A 9,066-nucleotide genomic window follows, 5' to 3' on the forward strand; every position below is an offset into this window, starting at 1 on the left:
ACTTTCAGTATTAGTAGAGAGTTTTGTTGTGCCAGTGAATCTAGGTTGATAGCTGTGTTTTCTGTCATTCTGAAGAAATCACTCCCCTGTCTTCTGGCTCCCATTATTGCTGTTGACAGCTTTGCTGCGGATCTGTTTGTCTATGATGTCATCTTTATTGTTGCTACTAGGCTCTTCTTTTCATCGAATGTCTCTTTAATTTTAATATTTATTATAGTGTTTCATAGAGATGATGGCCTCACCAAGTTTATATCTCATCAATTCTAAGATTCCGTTTAAAAGATTTTCATAGGCAATAAGTTTCAGTCAATATTATTGAAATCTCAATATTACAAAAAAAAGCAGATTTTCTAAAGAAGGAGGATTTCCTCTCGCAAAAAAAGAGGACTATTGCTCACTTCAACTGTACATATATTAAAATTGGAAAGATACAAAGATTAGTATGGCCCTTTTGCAAAAATGACATGTGAATTCATGAAGCATCCTGTATGTTTTATATATTTAAAATGTATTAAAGGAGTAGATAGATATTAAGTGTTCTCAGCCAAAAAATAAGAAAAAACAAAAAACAAAAAAAAAAACCTCCCCTCCACCCCAACAAAAATCTATCTATGTCAAGTGATGTAGACGTTAATTACTTTGATTTTGGGAATCATTATACAAGATATATCAAAATACTGTATTGTACACCTTAAATAATAATAATTTTTTTTTTTGTCAATCACATCTGAACAAAGCTGAAAAAACAAAGCTGAAAAAGTACGTAAAACTTGTTTTTTAAAAAATATGTGTCTTACTGGTGCTAGATAAAAGAAAATCTGTGTGGAATTTTTGTGGCATTTTTGTGAAACAAGGAAATCGTTTTGGAGAAAAAGATAATTTTGCATAAGAATAATGTTTTCCCCTTTTTAGTCATCTAAATTAAATATTAATGAACTCTCTGTCAAGTCTGAGCAGGTGCTAGGCCATTTTACATTGCAAGCAAGATAGGAGTAACAAAATGTAAGAAAGATTACTGCTTTTCCTGTGAGCCCGCAGGAGGCGTTTCTGGTTTATTAGTTCTAACTTAATTATTACTTCTCCTACTTTGGGGAAACAGGTAAGATTAATGTTACAGAAATAAATATTTAAGTGATCAAATCAAATTATTCACAGATTTGTAGTTCAAATTTCACCTTGAAAATAACATCTCCATTTCAAAACATTGTCTTAAAAATCTAGGACCGGTTCATGCATTCATTCATTTATTCAGCAAGTGTGTGCTAATCACATGGTGTAGACTATAAATCTATGGCTGCTTTCTTGGATTTTTTTTTTTTGACACCTACTGAAGAGATGAGCCACAAACACAATAGAGAACCAACTTCAATTAAGAAAAAGAATATTACAGTCATTATAATACATGACTATAATATAAAGCAATTATTTGGAAGATACCTACAGTGGGGACAATAGTTATAAATGTATATGTAATTGTATTCTATGTTTTTAAACTCTTACAAATTTAGATATTTTTCAGAAACCAGAAGTAGGTTAAGTAGCATTCAATGCCTTCCTTGAAATATTGATCTGGTAGTTGCAAATTACTGTAAAGTTAAACCTTATCCAAAGTCATTTTTGCTACTGCTTATAGGTTCATGTCAGGCTTCATCTGTATTGTACTAAGCTCAGAAATAACCCAGCTTCCTACTGAGAATCCTTTATAATGAGAGAAATTTTAATCCTCAGCCTCCCACTGTAAGCTGTTCTTACTGTGAATTTGTTTCATTGATAATATTTTAGCTTATCTTTTAAAAAAGTAACACTTCATCTTTTGAAATATCTTTGATATTTTTGAAGGACTGCACTAAGGAAAGCAATGATTCATAATTTTCTTTTTTGCATTAGATATTGTAAACCATCATGGCAAATGGTATTTAATACTCCTATGTATTAGTATTTTGAAGTTGAATTAAATAGCATGAAGTTACAGTTCAAATAGTGTAAAAATATTTATTACATATTAATTTTCATTCAGGATATCAGAGTTTAACTCAAAAATCAATGTATCTAATTCCACTGCTCGTTAATGAAGGGATGTGACTGAGAGTTACAGAGAATAAATACAATTATTTTTATTGACCATTTTTGTTTTAAAATAAGGATCTACGTGCACAGGGCCAGAAAATCCTTAAATTAGTTTACTGAAAAGAACAAATTTCCACTTCCAAAGTTTGGGTTTTAGTGTTAGACAGAATCACTTTCAAATGTCAACCCGACTTGCCAAGCCTTTGGGTAAATTTCTTCATCTCTGTAAGCCTCAGTCTCCCTATCTCCCCCAAGGTTTTCTTTTTATAACATGTAGTTAATGATATCATTCCTAGCACAGCCCCTGGCACATGTCTCAGCTACTTTCAAAGATTTCATTCCCCCCACATCTTTATTTCAGACAGGAATATTTTAGAGACTGATAAATTGGAGTGGTGAGTTAAAAATAGGTGGAAAAAGTCAGAAAGCCACCCCAGGCTAATTTTACTTTGCTTCTATGTGCCATGAAAATTGGGGATACTTATCTTCTTTTGTTTTAAGTTGTATTTATCTTTCTCTATCTTCTTTCCCTGGATCAAGTCTTCAAGCAAATACATGCATTCAAGTAAGAGGGCTCCTTGAAACTTAAGGCTGTCATTTCACTCAAGCCATAATATGGTAAGAATCACATGGATTTGATTTTGAATCACAGTTTTCCTCCTAGAACTTGTGGGTTCTGTTTTTTCATACCATAAATTAGGATAGTAATATCTAAATTATGAGGTCATTGTGAAGATTAAATTACAAAATACATAAATTTTTCCAGACAAGCAGAAACAATGCAAGAGATGCCAACAATTTTTAGTGTATATTATAGTTGAAAGTAAGGTAAAGAGATTATAGCTATGTACATGTAGGGGAAAAAAATAAACTGTCCTCTACCATTCTGAATTTTTATCTGGGACTCCTATAACAAAAGACAGATTAACAAGAAAAAAAAAAAACAAGAGTTTTATTGACATTAATTTCTTATATATATAGGAGATACCCAGGCAATAAGCAATTCTCAAAGACTTAGAACATCAGCTTATATATCATCTTCAACAAAAGACAATTCAATTTTAGAGATGTGACAAGACAAAAGCAAAGGACCTTAAGTCTTTAGGGGCAACAAATTGTGGCAAGGCAAATATAAGGGGAACTAATGGTAGACAAAGGATAATAAAGTTTGTTACATAGATTCCTCTGGACAAAAAGTCTTCAGGATAATAAGGGTCTAAGGTTGTCTTTGCTGACCAACTTTTGTCTTTCCCAGTATAAAGGGGAGAAGGGACACCTTTATAAATTTATGCCTTGCAAACAGGGTTGGGGGGAAAGAATTTTTTGTATCAGCTTCTTTTCAATTGTCTTCAGCTCAAAGTAATCTTATGCCAAATGATATACTTTGGTTAGCATATTCTGCTATTCTTTATTCAGAACTGGCTTTAAGATAAACATTTATTTTCATGATTTATAAACAACTAGAAATAAAATCTAAGTTACAATAATTGATTTTCATTTTGAGAATCTATTACTCTTTGTAGAGGAAAAGTATTCATTAAATATTAAAGTTGTGTTGAAATATACAAATAAACTTTTATTTTATGACAAAATGCACAATAATTTGCATGACTGGCCTTACATAATATATTTTGTTGTCTGTGTTAGTCCGTTTTCATGCTGCTCATAAAGAAAGACATTCCCAACACGGGGCAATTTACAAAAGTAGGGGTTTAATGGACTCACAGTTCCACGTGGTCGAGGAGGCCTCACAATCATGGCAGAAGGGGAAAGCCACCTCTCACATGGCGGCAGGCAAGAGAAGAGAGCTTGAGACGTTAACTCGCCTTTTTAAAACCATCAGATCTTGTGAGACTTATTCACTATCACAAGAACAGCACAGGAAAGACCTGACCCGTGATTCAATTACCTCCCACCGGGTCCCTCCCACAACACGTGTTAATTTAAGATGAGATTTTGGTGTTTGAAGATGAATTGATATTTTCATAATTTTCAGCAAAAGTGAGAATTACATAGTAATAGGGCTAATGCTTATTGAGTGCTTACTATGCTTATCTGTTCAAAATAACATACATGTACTGTGTGATTTAATTTAAATGACACACACACATGTTAGACAAAAATAAGAATAAAGAAGCTAGAGAGACTGAGGGACAGAGTGTTTAATTAAATCCCCATGATTTAAGGCAAGGAAATAGAAGAGAGAAGAAAATGCAGGCAGTCTGATTCTGAGCTGGTAGCCCATCGTAATACTGCTACCTTTTCTATAAATATTGATAGAAAAAAAGTGAACAATTCTCCTTATAACTAAGTAATGTCAGGATTCAAACTTGAATTCTCTTTATTATTTATCTACATTAACTCATTATTGCAAATATCTGATTAACCCTTTTCTTTGTATACCTTAAATTATATGAACTCAGAAGTAGTCTTTAAAAATAAACCTTTTTTCCCCCGGGTTAAAGCAAAACAAAAAAACATTAAACATTAACTTTGCCTTACTTTTAGAATACTTGGTAAAAGTTACATACCCGAATGACAAATAGAAAACAGATTATGAAACATATGTGGAATTTTAATATATATAGTAGCTGGGATAAATGATCAGTTGTAATTGCAACTCACTATGTAATTGGACAGTGAGGAGAATAACAGTTAAATCTGCAGGGGAACATTTCAGTTCACTCTTTTAAGTTGCATTTAGATTTATAGCAATTATAGTTTTAAACATTCTTGCTATTTTTTTTTTAATAAGAATGAATGTGGCAAGTAAGTTTTAGAAATTATACATTTGATAAGAAAATGCACTATTTGAGATGCTTTTCAGTAGATGAGTACGGAATGAAAGAAAAAGGATCATTACTATTAAAAAAATAAACCTTATTAGTGCATAAGTAGCACTGGTTGTATTCTTTATGCTTAGAAGAAAAAAAACTCCATGGCATTCTTTGGATTTGCAACATGCTTTACTAATTAGCATATAAATAAACTATAATCTTATTTTGTGTAATACATTTTCTTTTAGGAATTAGACTTATTTTCTTCATATTAAAGATTCTTCCAATTTAACCACAGAACCTGAACTTACAACAGAAACTACACAACTCCAGTTTTGGACAGGATCCAAAAACCTTTAGAGTCACTCAGTCCATTTAACACTTGAAAAGTAAACCTGATTGAAGTCACCATGTGGCCATGCTCTGAGTGAATAACATTCTCTCTATGGACACGCATAATTCTCTCTAGGTTTAATACCAGTTATGACTTTGCCTCAGTAGAATTCTCCAGGGCATAGATGCATGGTAGCTGTAATCATGCTTACTTTTAAAATATTAATATATATGAAATAAGCTTCAATATATGCAAATGAATAATAATGAGAATGTCATAGATTCACAAGGAAGGCAAAACAAAACAAAACTCTTAGTAAATAAAGCATTTTCATTAGGAACCAAAGAACTTGCTGGCTCAAAACCAGTGGTAAAAAGGATGATTTTCTTTAGCATAATAAAATATTTTGAGTGCAGAGGTCATGAAGAAGGGCATAGAATTCAATCAGCTGCATCTTAGTTATACAGCACACAGGAACATAAGACTGTTTGTCCAGTAATAAGGAGATTTTGTGTAAAGGGAACTACTTTGTTGAATTCAGTTCTTCAGCAGAAGCCCTATTTGGGTTTTTATATGGCTTCACTGTAATTTTATTCAAAGTTTTAGGAAAATCAAGATGAAATAATCTTCCTTTTTTACTGGTATGCTGCTAGAATTCCACACAAAATGTAATAAACATTTACAACTGATTGAAGAATATATGCTGGAAAATTAGGATGAGAACTTCTTAAAAAAACTTTATTTTAAATAATAGATTTTGGGGGTACAAGTGCAGTTTTGTTACATGGATATATTGTGTATATGTGAAACTTGGGCTTTAATGTAGCCACCACCCAAATAGTGTACACTGTATCCATTAAGTAATTTCTGGTCTCTCCCCTGCCACCTACCCACCTTTTAAAGTTAGCAATGTCTATTATTCTACTTTCTATATCCATTAGGATGACAGCATTTTAAGGAACACTTTCCTGATAGCATGCGTACATAGACAACATTTCAGGGGACCAGTGGGTCTCAATCAGGGACCATTTACTTCCTAGAAGATATTTGCTTCCCTGGAGACAGGTTTGATAGCCACAACTTATTGGGAGGGGTTGATAGTAACATCTAGAGGCCAAGGATGTTGCCAATCATCCTACAATACTCAGGACACTTCTCCACACCAAAGAATTATCCAGCCCAATATGTCAATAGTGTTGACATTGATAAATCCAGCAGAAGACTATTTTATAAGCATACAAGTTACTTTTATAACTTAAACCACTTAATGATTTGAGGTTATTTTATGCCCATACGTTTATTATGTAATGTATATATGTTGAGAACTAGTAAGTCATATAGATTTGAATTAGAAGGCTTCACAACATCAAAAAGCATTGCCTTTTAAATAAATATTTTCATAAGCGACTTTCTTTTCTGAGCAGGTGGAGAATTCACTTGTATTTCTCGATAATTGATGTATGTAGCTTAACTAAACCTATAGTTTGTTTATTCTTCATTTAAAATACAACATAATCACATTCAAGAGTGCTGACTGAGAAATAAGAATAACATTTTGAGTGCATTCTCTCTGTGTTTTCAGGAAAACAAACACAGAATGTTCACTCCACAGGGACCTTTAGAGATCACCTATTCTAATCCTCATATTTTACAGATGGGGACAATAATACTCAAAAAGGGGAAGCATCAATCCATGATTGTACTAGTTAGTAGCGAAGCCAGGTCTACAGTTACTTTATATATCACTATCAAAATGAGGTCACGATTTGATGACTTCGTAAAATTGATTCTTTGTATATTGAGATGTTATATTGAGATGATTTATAATGGAATTTTGCTCAGCTGCTATAGTTTGGAATTGTCCTTCATGACTGACATGACCTCTTTTGCCATCTAGATAAGATGGATCTTACTACATAATGATTTTTTTTCCCTCTCCAAAATGTACTTTCTTTGTGCTAGCATTACATTCCTACTGGAAACATCATTTTCAAGTCACAAGGTGCCATATATAATATTCTACTTTAAACCATGTTATGCCTTTAAAATTGTACAAGTGTGTGCCTGTATGTCAGAGAGATTAGGAAGAGAGTCTCTAGAATTTCTTTCCTATCCACAAACACATTAATCTGTTACATTTGTAAGGGAAAAAAATCTGCTTTCTATCCTTGAACAATAGTCTCCAATATAGATGTGCAGGGTTTTTTTTCTTTTTTTTCCTTCCTGTTGAGCTAATTCTCTTGAGTTTGTGACTTCATATATTAATAGGGCCATAAGGCCAAATTTTTTGCCAGTTTTAATTTTTACTTAAAATTCAAGACTACTGGTACTGTCTTTAAGTAGAGACTGTAAAATTTTTCAGAACTACCCATTTTTCTCTAGAGGAGATTGTAAGATAATATAGCATATCAGTTTGAAGTGAAAGACATTACAGAAGTTTGACCTAATTATTTGTAAAATTATACTTCTAATTGTGCTGAGAGTGTCATCCTAATTTATTACTACTTTATATAATCTTAAATAATATTGTTTTATCAATGCTTTCATTGAAGCTTTTTAGTAAATTAAAGCCTCGTATGCAGGAAGCCACAGTATGCTATCTTTTGACAAAATGAATTCTTCTATTTGCATAGCCTAAACTGAAATATATAATCAAAAATTCATTTCATAATCTAGTAACCGAAATGTATTAGAAAAGATTCAACCTGCTAATGTTACATTGGCCTGATAAGAAGGCCTTAACATTTAAGTGGCTGCTTTATCAAGGAAAATATTGTCATATCAGCTGATTGTACTGTTATTTTACAACTATCTTCTGGTTAATTTTACTAGTTAGATAATATGAGAGATAATAGTAAACTTTCTCTGATGCAATGTTCTCATTTTTAGTAAACCAAACTGAGTTATTTCAAGCGAAGTATTTCGAAGTTGATGCCATACTTAAGAGCAGAGCTGTTACCAGAATGTCTTCAAACTATCTAGGGATTGAGTCAGTTGATTCATAGCACTTATTTCCTTCCTTCCTAAATTGAAGGCTAATCGAGAAATAAGACACAAGAGTCAGTCAGATGGATATAAATGTATAAACATAAAAAAGTATAGGTCACTTTAGATTTCTGTTTTAAAAGGTTTGGGTATTATTCTTTCCTATTCCTACATTATCCCCATTTTCTGTACTTGGGAATATCTTGGAACAACCCATATATCTGAGGAAAAGCCTGTGTCTGCAAAGCAACTTGAGTTTTCAAGATAGCTGCCTCTTCTGGTTGAGGTAGGGAAAAAAAAGCAAATATTCTGTAATTGAAAACTTTCAATGCTTTAATTCTACAAATTCAAGCAATATGAACCCATCAGTGAATGACAGTGTCTTGTTATCAACGAGTCAGGTATTCAGTAAATGCAGAAATAAAAGCTGGTGAGAGTCATAAGGGGTAATATTCTAACACAAGTACCTTCATATGAAATCAGAGAGAGGGAATGTTCCCACCAACACAATATATTCCAATAAAATTTATTTCACTTAATTGATTGACTATTCCCAGATAAGATACTTTTATCCTCCTGGTAGTAACTCATAAATTTTTTATCCCCTCAAAATGAGGAAAAAATGTCAATGTGTCTTCAGGGATTCTACAGATCTGCTGTTCAAAAATGGTTATGTGCTTGTGAGGGATATGGAATTACACAGACAAGAGAAATTAGCAAAATTTGAGTTGATTATGATGTGGAAAATATTTACATGAAAGCACTGATTTTTCTCTCTATTTAACATTTATAAAAAGAATCAAGAGTGTCTTGATTAAAGGCTTACTTTTGTTTAGATCTTAAAGCATTTTTTGTTAACTTCTGTGCTATTCAATTATGCTAATGTAAATGCCCATTATGAGG

General features: G+C 32.3%; 1 non-coding gene across 1 annotated transcript; it reads left to right on the plus strand.

Moving 5' to 3' along the window:
- Nucleotides 1–392: 392 nt before the first annotated feature.
- On the plus strand, nt 393–494 carry LOC116273946. The gene has a single exon (XR_004182444.1). It is a non-coding gene; the product is annotated as a U6 spliceosomal RNA (small nuclear RNA).
- The last annotated feature ends 8,572 nt before the right edge of the window (nt 495–9,066 follow it).

The sequence above is a fragment of the Papio anubis genome, chromosome 2, assembly GCF_008728515.1.
Source record: "Papio anubis isolate 15944 chromosome 2, Panubis1.0, whole genome shotgun sequence".
NCBI classification, from domain to species: domain Eukaryota; kingdom Metazoa; phylum Chordata; class Mammalia; order Primates; family Cercopithecidae; genus Papio; species Papio anubis.